At 33.2% G+C, this 13,347-nt stretch overlaps 1 non-coding gene across 1 annotated transcript; it reads right to left on the bottom strand.

Annotated features, from left to right (window-relative positions):
- Nucleotides 1-8,687: 8,687 nt before the first annotated feature.
- Nucleotides 8,688-8,891, bottom strand: LOC111754549 (small nucleolar RNA SNORA73 family). The gene has a single exon (XR_002789224.1). It is a non-coding gene; the product is annotated as a small nucleolar RNA SNORA73 family (small nucleolar RNA).
- Nucleotides 8,892-13,347: the final 4,456 nt, after the last annotated feature.

Genomic DNA, 13,347 nt, shown 5'->3' on the forward strand with positions numbered 1-13,347 from the left:
GGTACTGATAATTACTGCTGGGTCTCTGTATTAAATTAGCCTTCATGATTATGTGGATCATTTCATGTTTGATTTAGTTGATGTGACCAGAGTCAATATTAATACTGTAAATATCACATGCTATTCTCATCTCATGCTAACATAAATCACAGACTATAATTTTATAAAGGAAAATATTGTTACAATAGATCTTAAGATGAGAAGGCCAACTGGTTCCTTTGCACAGAACGATTGGGTCACTGAGGTCCTAATGGGTTTACTACAGGTTAGAGTCATATTCTCAATTTAACATTTCCAGAAATTCAATTTGAAAAGTTATTCATTTATTATTAACTTCTCAAAGTCTGACTCAAATTTAGTTGTGAGCAGTTAAAGTCATAAAACACTACATTATAATCCATGGTATCCAGTTATTCATTCACAAAATATTTTCATTTATTTCCAATGCTTTTCTTTCACATGCAAAGCTACATGTGAGAATATTGTGAGATAGTATGTGTAGTGAGCATCCTATTAAAATACATAAAGAGATATTTTGAATTTCCATAAAAGTAGGCAAACTGGACAAGACGTAATTCTCTTTATGAAGGCAATTTTAAGTACACAGCTGGTAGTGGTTAAATTCCTCCTTCATACTGAAGATGGAGAGTCAGAATTATCAGAAGCAGGGCGGTGTAATAGATGACTCTTACCAAGAGGTAACATTTGGAAAGTTTTCTACAGTGATTCTCTTCTCTTTATCAAATATGACTCATCAGATTTCTGACTTCTGTAACCAAGAGTTTAATTTGAGAGTTAGTTTAATTATACTTCCTTTTCGCGTCCATGATTTATGTGAGAAGTAAATATAACTTTACATTTAAAAAAAAACTCAGGAATCACCACGAGCTCAGTAACAACATATTGACACACAGTTTACAAGGGATTGTTTTGCAGTTGATTGGTCCCAGCTATTATGGGTGTACAATAATCGTTTTTATCTCAAATGTAAACTTTGTATGATTTGTATCTAAGTAGAGACTTTATTTCATGGTAGTATCCTAAACACCTGGCACTGGTTGTGTTACAAAATGTATGAGTTTGATTTTTTAAAAGAAAAATAGAATATATGATGTATATATAACACTTCCAGCAAGGTTGGAGCTGTGCTGTATAGCAAATGCAGTTGTGTGTGTGTGTGTGTGTGTGTGTGTGTGTGCGTGTGTGTGTGTATCCCTTAGATCATTTTTATAATCAGGTGAGTCTAAAACAAACTGAATGTGACAGAGAAGAATCTGACATTCATTTGAGGAGGTGGAGAAATAACAGCTAAGAAACTGTATAGCAGCAATGAATAGGATAAGACATATGAAATACATATCTTGAAATTTTAAAAAATTTATTTCATACATGCATTCACAGAATATTTACTGAGTCCTTCCCTCTACCTGGAAAGTATTGTTGTTTTAAAATAATGGCATGATCTGAATTACTTTTTAACCTGAAGAGAAATCCCCTTACAGCTTGAAAAACTCAGATATATCCCACAGGTGTATCTGTTTTGCCCCTGGTGTTATCTTTTCAAGTCTGATCAGGATTAATGAACTGAGACTTTCCCTAGAGATATGCACCATAGGGTCAAAGAGAATGGAGAGGCCATAGGGTTCCACCTCGTGATAGCAGGAAGAGAAGCAGCTTTTGCTGAAATTGGTCATGAATGTCTCCAGGTGCTGGCAGTGCTGAAGTATAGCCTGTCCACACCCACGTGAGGATACAGCAGGAGTTAAAACGAAAGCAAGACATGGCAAAGGAGAAAAGTGAAAGATTTCGCTATTAGGCTAGTGCTGTGATCATAAAGATTCAGACATTTCTATTGCCCTACATCTGTGAGAGCATATTAAAAGGTTAATAAAGTTTCATACCTTTTTGGGCTTATACCTAAATTGTCAGGTCAGTGAATATGAAGAATTTTTGTACTGTAGACTACCCTAGGAAACGGGGGGGGGGGGAGTGAGATGCCTTTACAATTCATTTCAGAACATTCTGTATCTTAAAACTGTTCTACACAATTTTGAGGCTATTTTAAAGGAACTATGTAGAGCTAATCCTGTCTAAAAAGAAACTCGAAGCCTCAAGAAAATCACTTATGTGAAAAATCAGGACTGTGATTTATACACAATTTGTCCACCCGTGAATCAGGCATTCCCTATTTAATAATCTCAGGAACACGGCTGCTTTACTGCTGTCTGTAACACAAGGCTCACATCATAAGACCATGGATATAACAGTGATACAGCCGTGGGTTAAATGAGCAGAGCTTGAAGTATTATTTTTTTTTTAAAAATTGAAAGGTTGTGGCAGTAATAAAAAGGTTGAATGGTAATGCCTCTAATTGAACAGTAAGGCCTCTTTCCTATTAAGTCACTCTTTCATCTGTCTTTTTAATTATTTCATTATCATTTTGTACTGCAGTTCACAATGAAATGACCATTTGTGTTTAAGTGAAAGCTAATTATTAGGACTGAATTATTGTGCAGTTTATTGATCCCTATGGTGGATTAAGGGCTTTAAGTTCGTCTAGACAGAATAGTTAGCAAAATGACAAAAGGAAACATATAAGACCCTTGGGAAGAATCCCTATGCTCCATAAGCAATTAATGCCTGCCAGGTAATGGAATTTGAGTTTATACTAAATCCAGCAGAGCTTTGACATTTCAACTGCCTTATAAACACATTAGTCTAATGAATTAGGACTTATGAATTGTGTTTAGACACAAGGAATAATAGTAAGTCCAGGGTACTTTTAGCCATTCATTGATTGAATGAAAAATAGATCATTTTCTCTCCAAATATGATGAAAAATGAAACGTGTTCTTTATGTTTATCACTGCTTGTTCCTCTCTCTGTTGATGGATATATATTACTAACTCTGTTTCCCAAAGAATGATCCTTCCTTTACTGATGTAAGAAATATGCAGTGATAGAATAAGGAAAAAATATATATATATATCTGCTGAGTAAGAAGGTAAACATCCCATTTATCTCAATCCTATGCTGGGAAAATTTAAAAGCCATCTGTCACTGCAGTGACAAGCAAATTCTAATCTAAGCTAATGATTCAACTCAGTGCAGTTGCTTAACATGAAACTCTCTTTGAGTGAACTTTGAGGAGACCCCACTCAATCTTTTAATTATGTGAATTTTTTCCCTAAAAGTGCTAAACTTTGTTGACAGCATAGCACAAATGAAGGTTTTTTTGAAAAGTCATTAAAGTAATTTTTGTTATCAATAAATATTTGGCAACAAATCTAGGAAAGAATTGCAAATTAATTAAGACAAAACTGATGTTTTTAGTGCCAAGTTTCTAGTAGTTTTCTTTCCCAGTTTCAATTTTGACCTTTTATAAAACAAATCTTTTTTACTCTACTAAGCATGTTAATTTATGGGTCAACTAAAAAACCCAGATATTTAAATTGTGTGATATCAGAAACTGGAACATGTTATCTGTGTCTGAATTTGAAGTGACTTCTTTGCCATGAAAATTTTTGAAAAAACATTTTAAGAGTGGTTTTTTGTGTCCAGAAATATATATTCTCTCAAATACTCTTCAGCAGAGAGACAGCTACACCAGATTATGGAGAGGAACATTTAAAAATCAAATTATATTTATACAAAATATATTTTAGGTGTTTCATTACTTGAGCATGAATTAAATTGAAGGCACTCATATACACAAGATATAATCTGTTTTGCAAAATGCAAAAGTATTTGCTTGCATGATATTTATGCACAGTTTTATTGCTTGCATTTGACAGTGGCAAAGTAGCTAGTTTAATAAGCAAGCTTAAGTTATTATAGCAATGGTTATAGATTTTTATGGTATTTAAACTAGATTAATCAGTGAAGTCTGATAAAGTTGAAGGATTAAACAGACTGTGCACTTAAATACAAAACACTAATGGAGAATCTTGCACGAGGCAATATTTGTTATTATGAAAATATAATAAAAGGATAATTGGCGGGGTTCTCTTTCTAGGAAAAAGATGGGTTTGCTCAGTTTAAGAAGTCAAATTAATGCCTAGGGAAATAGGGCACCCTTATTATACGTAGGCATGGTGCCACCTACGTGATAGTCATTTGATTTCTAAAAGCTAAAATAAAACTTATGGCTTGTATTATGCCTCTATATGGTTAAATTCAAATTGTGATCCTAGAGAAAAAGCATTCCAAGCATTTGTTCCAGTTTTATCTTTGTAAGGAGGCAAATATACCCACTGATAGGAACATTCAAAATTGGTTTATAATATATTGACATGATTGGAGGACTGGTTTCTTAAATTTGAAAAAAAAGTTTTTTCTCCTTCTAGTGAACAAAGTTTTATTTTTAAGAATGCTTCAAGTTAGTTTGAATTTCATATGTGTTGGTAAGGATAATCAATAGTTTAAAACAATAATATTAATTCTTTTGCCAATAATAAATTTTGAGAATTTTACCCATGGTTGAAGTATATATGATTCAGAGTCAAGTCAGTTATGTTTTCTAAATTTAAGGCTGTAATAATTGAGCTAGATGTCTATTTATGCAAAAATAATTATTCTGGTCTTTAAATTTTCCAGTGTATAATAACAAACATGTATTATTTCACAGACTTTGGGGGTGGGAAATATTGGTGCAGGTTAGCTGGGTTCCTCTGGCTCAAGGAATCTCTCCAGTTTTCATTCAAGCTATTGGCAATGGCTAGGATTTATCCTAAAGCCTTGCACAGGGAGAGCTACTGGCTTGAATCCCCACAGAGGTCCAGGGTCACTGTAGCCCTCCCAGGAAGGGGAGGGCATCCAGGCTTTCCTCTTTGTCACATAAAGACCAACTAGCAGCTTCTGCACTCTCCTGGGAGGGAGAAGATTCTCACCATGAATTCTGCCAGCAAACAGCTGCTAATCGTGCCTTGTCAAAGAGTGTAAAAAGCAATTCCTAGAGCCCAAAGAACACTCCAGGCCTCACCTAGAGAGAGGCATGAACAGTGCTGTAATTCAGGATAAAGCAGACTCCAAAGCCACCACTCCTAAAAGTGTAATCATGGTCCCCCAGGCGCAAAGCCCACTGCAGACTCCATCCATGGTGAGACATGGCCATTGTGCTGAACTAGGCTATCAAGCAAGCATCCCTGGGAGGTTGAATGGTGCTCTCTGCAGCTTCACTGGCAAGCACTGCCTAGGAGGGCGCAGTCTCCACAGGGAAGAAAGCCAGTAAGCAGGAACCAATTCTGCCACACTCTGAGTTTAATCAGTGATCCCCTGAACTCCAAGCTCACTTTTATTCTACATCCATGAAGGGAAGTGAATCTCCTTCAATGTTTCTACTGCGCATCACCCTTGATGTGTGCATTCTGATCCACAGAGCCATGAGTCCCTGCAGCAGTTGTCTCCAACTGCTAAATTCAGACAGTGAGGACTTGTCAGGAGAGTATACTCTGTGGCAACAGAAGCAGCTGTGGTCCCATCCCTCAATTTAGACTCATAGTGTAGCCTAACCAGTGGTCTTGCAGACAGCAGGACACAGTCATCTGCTCTTCCTGAATTCACAAAAGGAACTTCCCAGCCACTGAGAACCTGAAAATCGGCTCTGCCAGTACAGAGGCATTACCAGTTAGACTACCAGAATCCCAACCTAGGATAAACAGGGAAGTTTTGTAACTGCTATTTAATACCCAGAAAGCCATAAAGGATGATGGAACAGACAGCAACATGAGCACAAAATGATTCCAAAGACTCTGAGAATTTTACTACTTCCAAAAGAAGCTAACTGAGCTCCAATAATGAACCCCAAGGAAAGGAAACTTGAAATAATAGAAAGAGTTCAGAACAATCCACTTTATAAGGTTCATTGAACTCCAAGAGCATATGGTTTTTAAAAATGAAATTTAGAGCAATACATGCAAAACAATGAGAAATTTGACAATGACCTAGAAATAATAATGAAAATGTAAATCTTAGAGATAAGAAATGCAGAGATAAGAACACAGGATTAAACTACAAAAACCAGCAGAAAACTTTAGCAATTATCTTGATCAAACTGAAAAAGTATCAGTGAATTTGAAGGCCAAACATGTAAAATTAGCCAATCAGAAAATGAAAGAAAAAAAAACTAAGAATCAAAAATGCTATGGGATTCATCAGATATCATCAAAACTTATGCACAGTAGGAGTGGGAAAAATAAGGATAAAAAGAGAAAGAAAGCATATTTACAAGGATATTGCTGATAATTTCACTAGTTTGAGGAAAGAAGCCAACAGCCAAGTCTACCAAGTGTAGAGATCTCTAATAAAATACAACCTGGTGGTTCACGGTGACTCACAGTTGTCAAACTATCAGAAATTCAAGGGCAAGGAATGAATTCTATGAGCAGCAAGAGATAAGAAAAGAATCACAGACAAATAAATCCAGGTGACTCCTGGGATTTCTCAGCAAAACCCTGCAGATCTCAAGAGACTAGGATAAAGTATTGAAAGGATCTCCAACCAAAAATACTAGAGCAGAGAAAGCTGTTCTTCTGAAGTGAGAGTTTATAAAGTCATTATCAGACAAATCTGAGGCCATCGATTAACACCGGCCCTGTCCTGGGAGAGATGCTAGAGTGTTTGAGTACAAAGTAAATAATGATCATGTGTAACAAGGACCTAACTGAAGGCATGAAACAGGTAATGGTAACTTTCCAGAAAAAGTCAAAATGCTCTAATACTTCCTCTTCTGAGAAGTGTCTCTTCACCTCAGTTACCCATTGTTTGATTAAATCCTTATTGATGTGTGTGTGGGGAAATCAAAAGTTTTCTATTTGTTCTGGGTGTTAGTCCTCTGCTCAAAAAGTAGCTGGAGCATTTCCTCATTCCCTAGGTTGTCTCAGAAAGTCCTTGCAGGGGCCTGGGACTTAGCTCAGTGGCATGAGACCCTGCCTGGCAAATGGTAGGGCATGAGTTTGATCCCTGGTACTAAAAAAAAGAAAATGAAAAAAAGGCAAAACAGAAAGTTCTTTCCTGTGCTTCTGTTTTACTTAATTTATCCATCAGCAAATTAAGTATTTCTGTTTTAACATTTAGGTCTTTGACCCATTTTGACTTCAGTTTATTACGTGGAGGGATTTATGAGTCTAGACTAAATGTTTTGCATGTGGACAGTCAACTTCCCAGACTGTTATTAATTTGATATAATCAATTTGTTGTTTCTTGATATTACTATTTTGTGCAATTGGGGTTCTTGCTATCATCAAAAAATCAAATGCTATCAAAACTGCCAGTAAAAAGGAAAACTTCTCCATTTTTGGAAAGAGAGGGATTAAACTGGTGCAACCACTATGGAAACCAATATAGATAGTCCTAAAAAAACTAAAACTAGAAACTCCATTCAAGATGCCATGCAGATCAGTAAGAGATTCAGCAAGCCTGGTTCATGGGAAGATGAGCTTTCTCTGTTCTCATCTTGGTTATTCATTTTCTTTAAATTTCACTTTCAACTTTTGCATTTACTCAATGATTGTTCAGGCTAAATTTTTTTTTTGTCTTTTTCATTTTTAACAGTACCAGGGATCGAACTCACGACTGCCTGCTTGCAAGGCAGGTGCTTATGCTGCTGAGCTAAATCCCCAGCCCCCAGGATAAATATTTTTATTTATTTACTTTTAAATTTACAAATATTTATACTTTTTTATTGATAAACCTCTCTCTATTTTACACTTCTCTCCATTTCTTGTGACCATTCTTTAAACTTGTATGAGATTAACATTTTTAAATTTAACATGAATGCGATCCTGTGCTACTTGTCTTTCTGTGTCTAGTTTATTTCAGTTATATAACATTGTTCAGGTAATCAATATTGTAAGTGATAGGATTGCAATTTTTTACTTGTAAGGACTGTTTCAATTTACATATTACCACCACAGGTAAAAACATGTGTTCATTGATAGATGGGTACTTAAATTCTTAGTTTGATTCCTTACCCTCATTGTGAATAACACTGAAATAAACGAGTAGGATTAATGTCTCTTTGACATTCTGGCTTTATTTCATTTGAGTGTATACCCAATAGAAACATTTTTTGAGGAAAAAACTGTGAGATTGTCCATAATGGCTGTGCTGATTTCCAACCTTCACCAGCAGTGTTTCTTTTTACTGCACATTCATTGATACTTGCTGTTTTCTCTTTTTGAAAATACTTATTCTGAGCAGAGTGCAGTGATACGGTATGATAACCAATATGTAGAGAATTTTTAAAAATGTATCTGTCTACCTTTTCTACGTTTAGTATTAGAAAATGTCTCTTTGGATCTTTTGTTTATTTTTAAATAGGTTTATCTAGGTGTTTTTAAATTGAATTTTTGAGTTTCTTTTATATTATCCTTTATCATACATACAGTTTATACATGTTTTCCTATTCATAGATTATCTGTTCATTTTTTTTTTATTTTTGCAGGTGTTTGGCTATGCAGATGTATTTCAATTTAATATAATCTTATTATTTTTGTTTTACTGCCTGTGGTTTTTGAATTTTGTTACAAATCTAGTTGCCCAGTCTGATGTCTTGAAGCATTTACACTATGATTTTCTTTATGTAGCAGCTTCATAGGTTTAGACTTTTTATTTAAGTTTTAAACCACATTGAGTTGATAACTATGTATGTAGGCTATATGGTTCTGATTGCATTTTTTTTTTTTTTACATTGTTTCCTGCATGGTTTATCTCCTCAGTCACTGCCCAAAGGACTCTGAGAAGTTGTAGGAATATGCAGGCGCAGACACAAGGCCCAGCTTCTTCTCCAACGTTGTGGAAAGGGACTGTACATCATGGGGCAGAGCCCTATGCTCCCCTATGCCACCTGGACAGAGTCCGGGGAGAGTGACCTCCGAGGGTATCCACGTTGGATCTGCTTGCATTATTTTTCATGTGAATATACAAGTTTTCCAAGAACATTTATTGAATAGAGTCTGTTCTAAAAATGTGTATTTTAGTTCCTTTTTTGATAATCAGTTTATAGTAGATGTGGAAACTTGCTTCTGGACTCTAGGTTTTTGTTTATCATTTCTCTACGAACATATTTTTTAATGCCAGTACCATGCTGCTTCAGTTATTTCAGCTTTGTAGTATATTTTGAATTCACATAATGTGAAGCATCCAGTTTTGGTCTTTTTTTATCAGGATGACTGACCATTTGAAGTATTCCATGGGTCCACACAAATTTTAGGAAGCCTTTGGTCATTCTCTGAGGAATGTAATTTGTATTTTGATAAGAATTGCACTTAATGAATGATTGTTTTTGGTACCATGGGTATTTTAAAGTACTAATTCTTCCATTCTACAAATATGGAATGTAGTCCTTTAAGTTTCATTGACTGATGTTTTATAGCTTTATTAAAGAGATCTTCCACCATTTACATTAAATTATTTCTAAGTATTTTTCATTATAAAGGGAAAGGTTCTTCTGATTTCTTTTTAGGTAATTTGCTATTCTACATTTTGCTAGTTACTTATGTTTATTTATGATGTATTCTGAAATCTTATTTAATCTATTACTTCTAAAAGATTTCATTGGAAAATTGAAACTATTAAGTATATTTTCTGAAGAAAATATAATAAAATCATAAATATATAACAATAACTTAAAAGTATATAAGTATATGGAAATTAAATTATATGTTTCTAAGAATCCATTATGTCAATGGAGACACTGAGAAGGAAATTACAAATTTTCTTTAGACAAAGGATCATAGAAATTCAGGACAGACAAATCTATGGAATACAAGAAAAGTAGTATTAAGAAGTAACTTTATAAAAATTAATAACATATATAAGCATGTGGAATTATTTGAATGAATGACCTAGTATTGTACTTCAAGGGACTGGAAAACAACAAATTGGAAAGCCAGTTGAAAAATGTATGCATTCATGCACAGAAATAGCTTGCTAGCATTGAATCATGAGGAACAGAAAACCAGAACAGTGGCCTAACCAGAAATAAAATTTTATGAGTAATAGAAGTGTCCTCCAATTTTTATAATCTATATTTTTCCATTTGCTTGAAAGCCTAGTTTGCCAGTATAGGCTTATATTTAATGTATTATACTATTGTAAATCTTCCTGATATTTAGTGTTTCTCCCAAACATACTTTTAAATGACTTTTTTGTTGTTGTTTTATTCTTGGCTAAATTTGTTTTAAAAAAACATATTGTTAATATTAGTTTTTTGAGAAGGCTTTTCTTTGTAAATCATGCTAGCTTTGAACTCACTATACAGCCCTGAATGATCTTGAATTCATGGCCATCCTCCTGTTTCAGCCTTCTGAGTGCTGGGAACACAGGCATGTGCCACCATTACTGGCTCCCATTTTCTTTTTTAATGTTTTAAATTTGTTTCTGTTACTTAAAGATTAAGGAGTTAGTGATTAAATGTGTTTATTTACTTTTGAAATTTTTTATGTTATTTCTTGGTATATTCTGTCTTTTTCCCACAGTTTTATAATTTAATTATGTCCTCACTTATTTTGATTATTCCATGTTTGTGCATAGATGTGAATTAGTTTCATACTGCAAGTTTAACTGAATGGCTTTTAATTTCGTTGTATAATGAATATTTTTCAATGACTATTAAAAATTAAGTATGTCTAGGAGAATATTTATATTTTAATATATATAATTTTGAGATATTTTGGTTCATAGTTATTTCAGTTATTAAAATTCAACACTTACATTTTTAAAAATATTACTTCTACAAGTTTTTTTTGTTTGTTTGTTTTGTTTTTGCCTTTTTCATTTTTATCGGTACCGGGGATCGAACTCACGACTGCCTGCTTGCAAGGCAGGTGCTTATGCCGCTGAGCTAAATTCCCAGCCCACTTCTACAAGTTTTGGTTTGGACAATTTCTTGGGGATTTTATTTTCCCTCTTAGTATGTGTCTGACATATGTACAAGACATATTATAGCATATTACTTTGTGTAAAAAGAGAAAAGTTTTATCATAGTGTATTAATTTTACATTTGAATCTTAAAATTTTTATTCATATTTATGGTCTACTTCTGAAGGAGAATTCTATTGATCTCTTTTATTAATGAAGTTCCTGATGATTTTTTCCTTATGTATTTAACATTTTTGCTTAAATAATTTTTTTTAGGCAATGTCTATATTTTTCCTGTACATTATCTTATGTGAATGTCTGGTAAACAGGGCAAAATTTCATAATATTTTTGGTAAAATGTGAAAGATGCATTGCTTAACAAATTTTTATTTATTTGTTACAACTGACAAATCTGGATGTTGTGACTCTTCCATACTTTTATCATTACATTTTATTAAAAATAATAATTATTAATGTGGAACAAGCTTTTACTACAATCTTATTTAACATAACAGCATGCTGTCTTGTTGACCCTTTATCATTTCAGGATATAATTAAATGATCAAGAATTGGATTAAACAGTACATTTGAATTTTGGTTTAGGTTTAGAATTGTTCTTAAACGTGATAGTTGAAATTTTTCTAGATAAAAATATCTTCCAGGTTCTCTTATGATTAGTAAGCTGTTGAATTCACTAGTTCCATTGTTTTCTATCTTCATTGTAATCATTGTTGTAGTTGTATTTCTAGAGCACTTAAAACTGGTAAGCAGGATGCACTTTGCATAAACATTTTCAGTTTAGATAACAGAGCAAAGCCTATGTATAAACCAAATGCAAGATTCAGAAAGGATAAAAATAAAGAGCAAAAATAAAGGTTTTCAGAGAAATGAAAACTAAGAAGAAAGCGTTGCTTGAAATTGATTTGCCAAAATAGAATTTAGGCAAAGACCAAAAAGGTTTCACAGAGACAGGGACATAGAGGATGTGAAATCTCACTCTTCATTATGAAGTTCAAACTGCCATGAACAACCACGCGTGGTGATGCACACCTGCAATCAGGAGGCTGAGGCAAGAGGATTGCCATGAGTTTGGGGCCAGCCTGGGCTACATAAAGAGTTCAAAGCCACCATGAATTGCAGAGTAAGACTCTGTCTCAACCCCAAATCTGTTCTGAACAGTTATGCAATGTTCCTTGAGGAGCATAGTAGCAATCTTCATGAAGAAACTTCAGAAGATGCAAAAAAAAAAAAAAAAAAAAAGCAGATCTGAATTCCACGAAAATAAGTTGATGATACAATTATTAAAGCCAATTGATCAAATATAAGTTAGGATATCAAAAACCGTAAGAAACATGTACAACAAAAATTACTTAAAAAGTGTCATTGACTTTGCAGTACTAAAAATACAAATAGATATTTTAAAATGAGCACACATTAGATCACAAAGGAAATCCTCAATATATTGAGTACAGTAAGAATAATAGATAAATATTATCTTATTATCACTAAAATTAAAGCAAAATATACTAACCATTTAGAAGTTGTTATAATTCATTTCTACTAAAGTTAAAGACTTTGTTCAAAAGTTGTTTCATACAATAAAACAGTGATATAAGACAAATCACTTTACAATTATACATAACACATTTTACATAAGACAACTATTAATCAGAAAAATTTCACTAAAATTTAAATAAATAAAATTAATTTGCTCACTACATTATTAAAAATATAAATAAAAGATTGAAAATAAAGTCAAAATACTTGATAATGTATTATTTAAAAAGAAAGAAGAACTGAAGTTAATAAAATTAGAAAATAAGTAATATAAATGAATTAAAGGCTAGTTCATTGAAGAGGTAAAATGTAACAACTAATGGATAATTTAATCAAGAAAATTTAAAAATCAAAACCAAAAATATGCAAAATAAAAAACTACAAAGACAAATGTTGAAACTCAAAAAATGAAACTCTGAAGAGTTTCTATGTATTTTGTAGAAATTGCTTTGAAAACTAAAATAATGAGATGATTTTCAAGGAAAATACAGTAAGTACAATTTGATCTAAGTGAACAGGAAAATTAAGCTGGGCTAACTTCCACAGAGTAAATGGACAAATTTGTCAGAAACCAATGATTACACACTCCCCGTCTCACCTACCCTTATCTTTGGGCACAAATTTAACATAGGGAAACTCTACCAGTTCAGGAAATAGTCAGATACTTTCAATACTGCTTCAGTTGTTTCACTGGGTGAAAAATTAAAGAAAAACTCCTAATATATTTTGAGAGAAAGGAATATTGACCTGTATGCATAATGTTAACATAATAAAACATACACACAAGTGAAAGCTAGAGATTCATGAAAAATTAAATATTAACAATTTTATTTTACTAAGAAATAATGTATCATGGCCAAATTTATTATAGGACTGTAAGTGTAATGTTAGGAAATCAATAAACATATTTCACACATTATTTCATAGAAA

The sequence above is a fragment of the Cavia porcellus genome, unplaced genomic scaffold (assembly GCF_034190915.1).
Source record: "Cavia porcellus strain 051 isolate PalLab524CR breed Dunkin Hartley unplaced genomic scaffold, mCavPor4.1 scaffold_2, whole genome shotgun sequence".
NCBI lineage: Eukaryota > Metazoa > Chordata > Mammalia > Rodentia > Caviidae > Cavia > Cavia porcellus.